The following is a 12,458-nucleotide window of genomic DNA, read 5'->3' as shown; positions in this document are numbered from 1 at the left end:
TTCCGCGGATGCTGAAAGCAGGGCCTCACCACGCACTTTCTCTGCCCATCTCTCAGCTGCTCCCTCCGTTCTAATTGATCGAGCAGGCTAGACAATCCCGTTTTGTCTGCACTCGTTTCCAGTCAGGCTTGTTTAAGCGCTACAGACTGGAGTCAGATGGCTTTGTTAAGGGAAGATGTCTCCTACTGTTACCAGACAGGCAGCCTCACAGCACCGGGCAAACTTAAAACCCAGAATGCAACGTTGTTTATCCTGGAGGTGGCAAAGAATCCTAATCTAATCCTAACCTTCATCATTTAGAAGTCAAAATAACGGTTGTTTTATGATTGGATATTTCAGTGTTTAATTTGAAGTTTCTTAAATTGAGTTGTTAAGGCCTTACAAATGACTGTTGCCAACGCCTTACTAATAAATGCTGCCTATTTTATGAGGTACACCTAACTAAAACTAATGTAGTGTAAGACAACAGCACTGCAGTAAATCCCACCATAATGAACATTCAGTTTTTATTGAAACCGTTTTATAGAGTCGTCGATTCGACTGCATGATTGTTTTAGTGGCTGCAGTCTGTGGTGCTGTTGGACTCTATTGTGTTATTGTGACGGCCAATTTGTCTACTTTGTTTACCTCTTTTATGTATCTGTGGAGGGAAGTAACCAAATGCTCTAGTTTTTCTGAGGACAGACATTATTTTCACAACAGGAAAAAGTTCCCTGTCAGGAAAATGTATGAGGTGAATCTTTTTAAGTCCATCTTTCAAAAAGACAAGACAATTAATGGATGCTATTATTATTGTCAGAGGACATGTTAGCTCAATACATTTGAAATCTTGGACCGTTCTTTGGAAATGTAATGGTTTGCAAACTTGGTGTGCTTTGTTATCTTTTCCTCTCTATTTTTGAGTTTCACTTTTGGATTAAATTCATTGTTCGTGGCAATCATCTTTAATCTTTATCCTTAAGTCTGACTTGAAACTGTCCTCTGATTTTTTATGTATATATAATAATATAATTTGGTCCTCAAGCCTGAAGAAGTTCTGCAACACACGCATGTCTCCATGGCTGTTCGTCTTCCCCATCCTCTTGATATCTCTCTTCCCAGTTTCTTCCTTTCCCTGCCTCTCCGTCTCACCCCCCTCTCGCTGTCTCTCCGAGAGCCCCTTCTTAACAGAGAGCAGCAGACTGTGAAAACAGGCGAGAGACAATGTGTGGCGTGGGTGTGTTTGTGTGTGTGTGTTGTCTGCAGAGGGAGGACAGGATAATAAGCTAATTGAAACATTCTAATTGAAGTGATATTTAGATTGTTACTCCAGATGAGGCCGTTATTTCACTATTTCTTTTAATTAAAGCTCGTCTCCTCACAATGCTGCTGCCTTCAGGTGCACTTTGAAATATTCAGGAGTTTGGCAGAAAATGAAATGGCTGCTGAAGCAACGTTTAGTTTGAAGAAAAAAACTGCTACTCACTGGAGTTGCTTCAGGAGAAAATGTATCCTGATTTATTCCAAAATGTATTAGTTAATGACTCCTTCATATGTCTTCAACAATACTTGATGGCAGCATATTATTGCGCCTCAATCAATACAATATTGTTCAGAAATAAACGTTGCTCCTGTGTCAGGCCGATGAAGCAAATTTGACTCTAAGTGAACTGGGGCTGAGAGACCGAGCGGATGAGATCGCGCTGACCTTTTCTGGTTTAAAATGCCGGACTTGTCTTTATCATTGACTCCAGCTGATACCACTTAGACCCCTGCTTTTGACTGAGTGCAGATCAGAAGAAATAGCTTTCAATACTGATGGGTTGGAGGGTGTGCAGGAATGAAAGTCTCAGAGAAAACTCTCATTTATGAAACACTCATAAAATAAAGCACCGTAACATTTGCAATAGCTCCCAAGAACCTTGTTTGAGCGCTGCTTTTGTTGTTTAGTGTATAAAATGACAATTACTTGACATTAGTTCATGTTCTGGGGAAACGGTGTTTATGTGTGTGTGTGTGTGTGTGTGTGTGTGTGTGTGTGTGTGTGTGTGTGTGTGTGTGTCTGCAGCATGCTCTCCTCTACCTGGGTGACCTGGTCTTATCTAAGCTGTCTGCACCTGGCTACCTCACCTACTGGCAGTCTCTCTCTCTCTCTCTGTGTGTGTGTGTGTGTGTGTGTGTGTGTGTGTGTGTGTGTGTGTGTGTGTGTGTGTGTGTGTGTGTGTGTGTGTGTGTGTGTGTGTGTGTGTGTGTGTGTGTGTGTGTGTGTGTGTGTGTGTGTGTGTTCATTGTGCCGCTGTGTGCAGCCGTCACTGTGATCTCACATCAGTCAGAGGCCGCTGAGCCAAACATTGACATTCCAGACTGCCTGCTTGCCTGTCTCTTTGGCAAAAATAGATATGTAAAACGACAAGCCCCTTCCCTCTCGTTTTTCCCACGCACAGTTTCCCTGAGCCATTGGGGGGGAAGAGGCCTCCGCTTTGTGTCAGCTCGGATGAAGCAGAGTTAGCGTGTGTGGAGGGGAGTGACACATCACCGTTTAGGCAAATGAGATAGATGAGAAGAGGTTGAAAGGAGACGCCCTTAGCCAGTGTTGATCCTGCAGGTGGAAAGGGTTTTTACAGGCGTGTGAGTTTTGAAGCTGCTGATAAATATAAAGTTACCAAGTGTTGATTATAGGGCTGAAATGATTACTCAAGTTACTCGAGTAACTCGATTACAAAAAATACTGGAGGCAAAAACTCTGCCTCGAAGCTTTGTTAAATTCCTACCCGGTGCTCCTTACATTCAGCTGGTCTGTTTATATGTGGAGGATCATGTTTTTTCCCCCACAGCATACAGAGATGAATCACCACGGTCTGAGCTAATCAGAGGCCGAGCAGGGGCGGGCCTAGGTCTCTGATTGGCTCTGACCTGGTCTCTTCTTTGCTGAATGTTTGTGAGGAAAAGTAATCAGACGGAGTGACCTGAGCGTCAAAAATTAAGACAACTGTCATCGTTTTTTTCCTACCGGTCCTGTATCACTGTCTCCCCTCGCACCCTAAGATACCGGTCCTGTCTCACTGTCTCCCTTCGCGCCATAAGATACCGGTCCTGTCTCACTGTCTCCCCTCGCGCCATAAGATACCGGTCCTGTCTCACTGTCTCCCCTCGCACCCTAAGATACCGGTCCTGTCTCACTGTCTCCCCTCGCACCCTAAGATACCGGTCCTGTCTCATGCGTCTCTGTCTGAGTCGGTGTCTTGAACCGGGGCGTAGTTTTAAGAACCGGTCGTTAGATTCGGTCTCCGGTTTGCCCTGGGCGTTCCAACATTCTGCAGTGCTTTTCTTGTGTGGCTTGTTTGCATCTAATGCCAGCCTTGATTGAATTCAAATCACTGAGAGGACGGATCTATGGCTGCACAATAGATTGGGACCGTCTCCAGAGGCCACCACTGTGGTGGGCATTACACCATGCTAAATGACATGAATTAATTTACAACACCAGCTAATGCTAAATGAAATCTCACGGACACTATTGTTGTTTTCTCTATTATAGCCATGGCGTTTATTATTAGCCGATGTCCTTTTAAGGAAAACAAATGCGGCCCTAATTAGCACATTCAATTTGCATAGATGAGCTCTGGTATGCAGGGATATATGGCATTTTGAAATCGGGCAGCTCTGATCATTGCACTAACTTCTGGAGTAGCTGTAACACACTGCAGCCGGCTCAGACTCAATGGGCTTCCTTCTGATCCCCATTGTCTTCAGGCTTGATGCTGAGTTGAGTTTGAATACATTGAGAAATGTGAAACCTTTATTTTATTATTCTGTACCCTCAAAGCCTCAATGTAATATCTTCTTATCTCAAAGAAGTGTACTCTGCAAAGGTGTCAAAGAGGGCAAAAAGTGGAGCAACCACCACTTTACTCATTCAGAAGTGAGCTGTTCTGTTTGCTTTGGTCTGTCGTCTCTCAGATCTGAGCGTCGTGATAGTTCGCTCTGTGTGCTGCAGCTTCTCTCTCTCATGCTTCAAGACGTACCGCCTGTCTAAACAAGATGTTGGTAGTTCAACACATATAGAAAGCAAGGGTTAGCCCTTGTGCAGTCAATGCATGGGCATGTATTTGACATCTAAATCAATGAGCAGCCAGACTCACAGAGTCGTGATAGAGGTTTATGGGTAAATTATCACGGTGTCGGTGTCTGACTGAAGTAATCATTCCAGTGAAGTGGGAGGAATTTACTCAGCACTCTGTTGAACCTGCAATCAAATATGTCCCGAGGGAGCTGCAAACACTTTAATTTTACTAGCGTTGCTCACTGGAAATCTGTGTCTTTTGGGTGTTTTTTTTCATTGACTTTTTCAAACTTGGCCCGCGTGTAAAGATACTGAATATCAGCTCCGAGCAAACATCGGTCCGACACAAGCGGTCCGTTAAATGTCAACGTGGGTCGAAACTCCATCTTCAGTTCCCTCGGCTCTATTCGGAGGATGGCTGAGGCCACCGCCGACAGGGTGTCACTTTGCGAGAGCACCGCGGGGATGACGGATGTGCGCAGGGTTCTCTGGCTCCACCCCGCTGGCCGCCCGTCCGCTGTGATGGATGCACGAATGAGTGAAGCGCAGGGCCTTTGGATTCCATTTGCTCACCACTGTTCACTTGTTCTTATTGATTTAGGGGTGTGCTGGCGACGGACAGTGGTACTGTGTGTGTGTGTGTGTGTGTGTGTGTGTGTGTGTGTGTGTGTGTGTGTGTGTGTGTGTGTGTGTAATGCAGGTTGCTTCTTGCCTGTTTTCAAATGAAGAATCGGCCCCTACAGAGCAGTGACGAACAACAAGATATCTCAGAAGGATTTGATCAAAATACAACTTATAAGTCAAATCATTTCTTTGGCACAAAATAACTGCAGAAAGTGATATGGAGGGCAGCTCTCACACCAATATGTTTAGTCCCATCAGATTCATAGTGGTACATTTCCCCCCCAAAAAAAGACCTGGCGATTGCTTGTAGTGTTTAAAAGTCTTTACATTCATACCCCAGACGGATTAAACACTGTAACTGTAAACTAACAAGTTCTTCACATTCACAGTCTGTTTTAATGGCGTTGCTCTGTTCTGAAGCACCTTATTGTCCTCAGTTTGTCACATGTGTGAATGAATGAACGGGTGCTTCTGATGCATGCATGAAACGGATGACGGCAGTCAGGTTTTAGAAGTGCAACTTCAATGCGCGGTCTAAACCAACAGTATGCTCCATCTGGCACACAGGTCTGGGTCTGAATGATAACGATAGATTAATTTACAGAAATATCTGAGCCATAGAGTACAGCCTGCTCCCTGTGAGTTTGACAGTTTTTTTTTTTGTATATCATCGAGGAGAAATGTCTGTGAAATGTTCTGATGTTTTCAAGATGTTTAATGCAGATTCCTTGCAGTCAGCTTCTTAAAGAAACATATGCTTATGCGTCTGCGTCCCATCAGAAAAAGCCTCATCATTTATATAATTCAACAATTCATAATTCTGCTTATAGATATCTTCTTCTAAGAGAATGGAGTGTGATGTCTGTGAGGCCTCCTCCTGACCTTAAAATATATACATTGAGCTCATTTTTAAGGAAAGTGTTTCAACATCGACAACGTTCTGCTCTCAAGAATCGTACACTGACCTCACAATCCGACCGCTACATAGCAAAGGACACATTGGAACGAGGGAGACTCATCTCAAATATTGTTAAGGTGTCAGTATGAAGGATTTTCTGACATGTTCTATGTTGTTATGCAGGTTGTGTCCAGTGTCAATATTCCTCATTGGCACGCCATTACGATTTCCAATTCAATAACTGAGGTGCGCAGTGCGAAATCAATTTCCATAATCCTCCAGTCAAAGAATTGATTGTCTCGTTGGCACTGTTAGACAATGACTCAGCCGAGGTTGCCAGATATTGACGAAATCCCCCATGTTAAGCCCTACTTGTCCCCAACGAGGCCTCTATAGACCAACTTCTGAAACACACAGGTTTGTGATGAAATACACCGAGGGGCATAGATTTCGGGGAAATAATGGGGTAGTGCAGATGGCCATTTAGGTGTGATTAAGTTACGAATTAACTTTAGAACAACTGGGTGGTTTTCCATCTATTATGTGAGACTTGCTTTTATATTAAAATATATCCTATTCATCAGGTCATATTGTACATTTCCAGCATTGCCAAGAGAATTCAAGAATAGCATTTACATGTTTCAATGAAACGCTGGACATCGGTATTGTAAAATACTTTTTATTATAATGTTTTTTGGAGTGAGAAAGTGAGGTGACTTTGGAGTTAATGAAGTGTTTGAGAATGTAAAAGTGTTCCCGATAGTCTCTGAGACTACCTTATTAAATGGGGGGTGAAGGGGTGGCTGATTTTATTCATCTTTCTAACAGTCGAGCATTTCCAGCCAGTCATCATTAATATGCATACGTCCTAAAAATGCCAGAAGAACACCTTCATTTCTCCCACTCAGTTTCAGTTGTTGTACTTTCCTCTCATTATTTGTTCTCTTTCCCATAAAGTCAAGGCTCTGGCATCAAGTTCCCCAGTGAGCAAAGTCTCTTCATCCATCTAACTCATTTCTATTACTATCGCATGTGTGAGATGGAAGCGAAGGTCTTTCATCCATCACTGAGGGAAGCTCTGGGATTAAATCAAAATCTCTCAATCCCAGTGACAGTGGCATCACACACACACACACACACACACACACACACACACAGTTCAGCAAGATGCATGCTTGTGTGAGATAGTGTATATGGAGGATGGAGAGAGAGCGATAGAGAGGGCATCAGATAGAACGACAAACAGACATGGGGGGAGGGAGGAATAATGGAAGGATAGATTAGATGGAGAGAAAGAAGCAGATGCAAAGAAATTATTATATATCAAATCGATCTATTTGCTAAGAATGTAGGCAATGGCTTAAACACTGGCAGGTATAATGAAATAACGAGACCCAGTTAAAAAAAACATACTCTACTTGTTAAAATAAGTACACATTTAAATGTTTTAAATGTAATTTACATAATAAAATCAGACTTCGAATTTGGCAATCCCTTTCTGCCACTGTGGGAAAGCAGAGGATTAAGTAAAGTATATGGCCAACACCAGAAATGGGGTTAAAAAGTATTTAGGGCAGGCAGTGTTGCATGTTGGTGGTGCCAAATGGTAGTGTAATGTGCTGTAATGTGATATATAATTAATATTTAATCACCCCGTTGATGTGATGTGTTATTGCCAAAAAGGACATGAGAGAGAGAAATGATCCAACAGGGGCGAGTCCAGCTTTCTGCAGCGGGAGTGATTCTGGTTGGTGTTGAGTTTATTAGTTCATCCTCTCATGAAGATTGGAATCTGTCAACGATTAGTCCAGCGGGTTGTGGTTTTACCTCAAGATCCTGTCTGGAGCGGCTTTGATGTGTCAGAGGTGGCAAAAAGAAATTCCCTTGCATGTTAATAATGATTTTAAGTAGAAATGCTTATCTGGTGGAAGGAAATAAAACGCATATATAAAAAGATGGATAGTGGCAATGATCTAAAGGAAGTGTGAACTAGACACTTTCTTATCCCCCCTCCTTTTTCTTAGACTTAATTTAAAGAAGAAGCCTCCAGAGACTAAATACAGAGATCTTGTGTCCTGTGGCCAAATGAACACCTATGAAGTTACTATATTCAATATACAATATGCAGTGTACTGTTTGTTTGTAAATAGCTGTGGGGGCTAAATATCAGATTCAATTCAAGTCATTTTCAAATTGAAAAGGTGTACTGTATTTATTTTTGTTATTTATTATCTAGGCACACACATGGCTCATATATCAGGAAAACTGATTCTTATGTCTAATCTGTCCCATATGTTGGAAGATTAAGACTTATTTGAAAATTAAATGTATAATTCACTCGTAGTGTGAAGGTGAATGAAGACATGCATCCTTATAATGGACTGCATGAAGCATGAAGTGTTTCTGCTTTGGTTGCATGTGTAATGATTCTGAGGATTTTCAGTTAATTTCACACATTCAAAGACGCATAGTTTCATATATCTGTAAAGATTTAATCATTAAGCACACACATCTCCTGCCAGTCTGATACTATGCCTGTTAAAGCTCCACTACTTAACCTGCCACGCTGGTTTCTGACAGTAATATAATTATTCCGTTATTATTTAATAGTAGGTCATAACACACTTTCATTCACACAGGGGGACATTTTACTTTTAAATAGTGTTTAATTCTCCTTTCTTTTTTTCTTTTCTGAGAGCCAACCAAGTGGTGGGCATGTTTTAAAATCGCTAAATGTTTAATTTCCATCTAGGCCGAGTGGGATGTGACACTGTAGTTAAAAGTGCTGTTCTCAATAGGGCTCCGGGTTTCATGGTTTAAATAAAAGAAGCTCCTCTCCGGGCTAGTGGCCAGCAAAACGACTGGCTCTCTTTCTTGTGAGAGAGAGATGGGCTATAAAGGCCTTGGTCTCAGGCCGCAATCAATCAGCCACCTTTTCTGAGCGGGTTTCAATTATGCATGTTAAGGAAAGGTATTGAGGTGGTCAGGCAAGGCTTCACTAAAAGTTTTCTACTTTGAGAAAGTAGTTCACATTCAGGCGACATACCACCACCTCACACACGCACAAATAAGTGGTTTAGATCCTGTCAGGTTGGTGATTTCAAGGGGACTACAGGTTTTGGCCCAAAGGTGCAATGCTGTCACTGGAATCTCCCGTTTTCTATTGGGAAGTCAATTAAGAAGAAATCAATTTCATTGCTTGTAAGACAATTTAGAAAAACTAAAATTCCTAGCTCTTGTAAAGCTGCGGAGTGACTTGTATAAAAGTGCTGACACCCCAGAGCCGTTTGACATTATCACCTAGCTGACAAGATGCGGAAGTCTTGACGGCTTTTATATCAGCCGTGAATGGTGTTGAGTCTGGGATTCGAGTAGAAAATGTGCTCCTATCACCCCGGATTGTTTCCCCCCGATGGGACACACTGATATATCTGCCTCTATCTCTCAGTCTTTGGCCACAGTTTATCTACGGCGGAGTTTGGGCTAATTTAATTGGTTCATAACTTTAGTAATTCTCTAATCCTCTCCAGATAAAACGCTCTCCAGCATACACCTCAATACATTCTTATCACGTTTTGTTTTTCATCTCCTTTTTCTTCATCTGCTGCTTTCAATCTTCCCTTTCTCCCACAACTTTCACACGTCACTGCTATTAAAGAATGTATCCTAATGGGAGGAGTTTGTTCAGTCTTGACCCAAGATATTAGAACTCCAATCCCTACAAAACGTCCTGAGAGGCTGAAGGCTGTGTCCGACCTTGCTCTTTGTTTGCGTAGGTACTTGTGTGGAAGGACGTATGCATACAGACCGGAGTTGCTCAGTAATGTGACAGACATTCACTACTTATATGTGATGGTTTAGCGGATTGCTTGGTTGTCCTTCAGCAACCATTGTATGAACATAAAGTTTATCTTAGACACTTAACATCACTCTTCACTTCACACAGCCTCATAAACTGAATTGCAGTTATTGACAGAATCGGAAAATATTTAAGTGTACGTATAAAATTGACAAATACAAAGAATTTACAATATTGTTAGTCTGGTTTATCAAATACACGTGTCTTCTCTTCTTTATCTCTTTTCGAAGCCATTGATACAGTCACACAATCTGTGTCTTTGGAAAATATTTATCAACAATCTCTGTTTGTTGGTGTCGTCAACGAAGCCATGCTTGTACTTGTTTCCATGCATTTTCATGATGACCTTTTTCAGTTCCCAAGTGTCCATGTGGAAATGTCAAACATTTTCTTTTTAAAACCAAGACAAGGTATTCTCCTGTGTAATCTCGGTGTCTTCAGTAACCTTCCTAAACTGAAGAGCATACCATTGTTAAAAGGTAGTCATGGAGCCCAAGAGGTTTTAATGCATCGTTCCTCCTACAAACACCTTTGCAGGTCACTGGCTAAACGGTTAAATGGGATTGAAAAGGCCTGAAGGGTGGATTGAATCAGCATGATTAAACACTTGTACAATGGCAACACCAAGCTGAGTGTCTGTGTAATAAACGCAAACCAAAAAAAGATTGGTTGAAGATATAAAAAGATACATGTATGAAAAGTAAGTATTTAAGTAAATAAAGTGAGATGAGAATGAAGGTTGCGGCTAACTTCGTGGCTAATCCCCTTCACTTTAATCAGCAGCAAGGCATGGGAGTTGTAGCGTTTATTCACAAACAGCTTAACTGTACACATACTGCACTACTATAATGTTACTGATAATAATATTAATATCGATAAGTCCGGCTGTCTGTTACACCGTAGAGACCAACCTGGGATCAAACAATAAGGAAAAAGTCAACAAGGAAACATAAACAACTTTTTAACCTATCCGTGTATATATGATGTAATGTATGATGTTTTTAACTTAATTTATGATTTAAACAGAATTACAGACCATGAACTAATTGAACTTTTGCATCTCATTAACAGGACATGAGTGTATATTTTAACAATCTGTGATACTGTTCCTTGAATTAATAATTTCCATTTCCTTCATCTTTTAGATGATGCTTTTTGGATTAAGCATTCCACAATTACCATATTTGACCTACATTTACCACAGTTCCCTGTATGCCCATCAAATAAATAAAGATTTTTTTGCATAGCCTCGCGTGTGATGAGCAATATCACATCTAATCAAAATCAATTTGTTTGACAGTAATTCTACAATTACACCTTGAGGGAAGAGCAGATTAAAGCCTGTCGTCTTTGGATGATTGAATTAGAACGCGTTATTAAAAAGGATAATGAGTATGCAAAAGCAAACATTAGGCTTTGATTACCACTCTCATCAAGAGGCAATATTTAGCTAAGTGCAAAACTGCTTATTAAATGCACGGGCATATCAGGCAAATGTTATTAGTGAATTAACCATCAGCTCTAGTGCAACTCTCTGGACTGTGTTTGCCCATTAAGGAGTTGTTTTTCAGGCATTAATTAAAATGGGGATCTCTTCTCTCAGACCCACGAATTTGAACATAGTCAGTCAACTTTTAAACACAAAATGATAGTTATGTGAGTGTGTTGGTTGTTAATTAATAGCTCAATGGTTGGCCTTGCTCACCTCACCCTCCCACCTGCATGTCTTGCTTGTCTTCGTTAAAACATGTCGATTATAGTGTTCGGTTCGTACCAGTACACCGTGTTGGGTGTGCATGCGTGGGTGAAGTAATTGGAGTTTAAATGTCACACGCCAACCATATACAGTATAGGAAAGGTGTTTTTCTTATATCATGTCTAAATATAAAGCACACAAAGGCAGGCCTGTGGAGGGTCCAATGCTGCATTGTAAGCGAAGTGATTTGAGACCTCCTTTTCCCAGGCAAGTAATTTGATTCTTGGAGGTCGGTGTTTGGTTGTTTTGGGGTCGCCCATGCAGCCAGTTCCCACTCTAATAAAACCAGGGAGCCGTGTGGGACCAGGAGGCTAAAAACCCCCATTAACTTCTCTCCCATCAACATGGGGACAGGTAACCTCGTGACCTGGCGTCTTGATCATGCAACATGGGAGTTGCAGAGCTGATGACTAGGCAGCCACAGTCAGACAGCATTCTGGGAGAAAGCCTGTGAAACACCTGAAGGAATAGGAGGAAAATATATAGTTAGTTTGTTCAGGTTTTTTCCTGCTAGTGCTGAGGATAATATTCTAGCTGTTCATCATTTTGGTTCATGTCCAAATGCCTTGACAGTTAACTGTCTGGCTTGATTTGATTCAACTAGTCATGCTCTTTTCAGTTACAAAATGCCATTTAAAATGGCATTTAAAAAAATATTGTCTACTTAAATGTAAAGAAATTTGACTTGAATATTCATGGTCCCTAGATGATGAATTCTTAGGTTTTTCTTTTTTTTTCTGGTACCAAAGATTGGAGTGGTGGAAGGAAAACATGTGAAGGCTGGCGTGAGCTTCCCATGTTTTATTGTTATGTTTTATTTTCACAACATTTACAACATTATCAGGCCAGCCTGAACTGCTTTAAGCTTCTACAACTTGAAAATAGTAACAATATACTTAAGACTCTTCCCTGAAACAAGAAAAAGAAACCCCCTCTTGTCCTTTTCAAAATGGTACAGTCCAAGTGATCATTACTGCCTCAAACCCCATTGGAATCTTTCACTTCCTGTTGTGCAGTTTGGACTCCTGAAGAGCAGGTGATATGGATAGGAGCTCATTCAACCAACCATTTTGTCAATTAAAGTTAAATTTAGCCAATAAATGAAATTACATGTATTATTACTTCACTAAGAATGCGATTGATGGCAGCTTGCATACTTAAATGACCAGATATAACTTATGTTAGCAGGTAAGTTGGTGTGGGAATATTTTCCCGACCCCATCCTCTCCTCTGTGTGTACTAATTAACTGTTAGCAGTCAGCTCGAGTTTAACTTAAGC

General features: G+C 41.2%; 1 protein-coding gene across 4 annotated transcripts in view; it reads left to right on the top strand.

Moving 5' to 3' along the window:
* The window catches only part of epha3 (eph receptor A3), a 411,842-nt gene that overhangs the window by 289,279 nt on the left and 110,105 nt on the right, over positions 1-12,458 (top strand). The gene's annotated exons all lie outside the window — the stretch shown is intronic.

This window comes from Eutrigla gurnardus, assembly GCF_963514095.1.
Source record: "Eutrigla gurnardus genome assembly, chromosome: 12".
Lineage (NCBI taxonomy): Eukaryota > Metazoa > Chordata > Actinopteri > Perciformes > Triglidae > Eutrigla > Eutrigla gurnardus.
The sequence above is the reverse complement of the archived record's forward strand: the minus strand, read 5'-3'. Positions and strand labels throughout refer to the sequence as shown.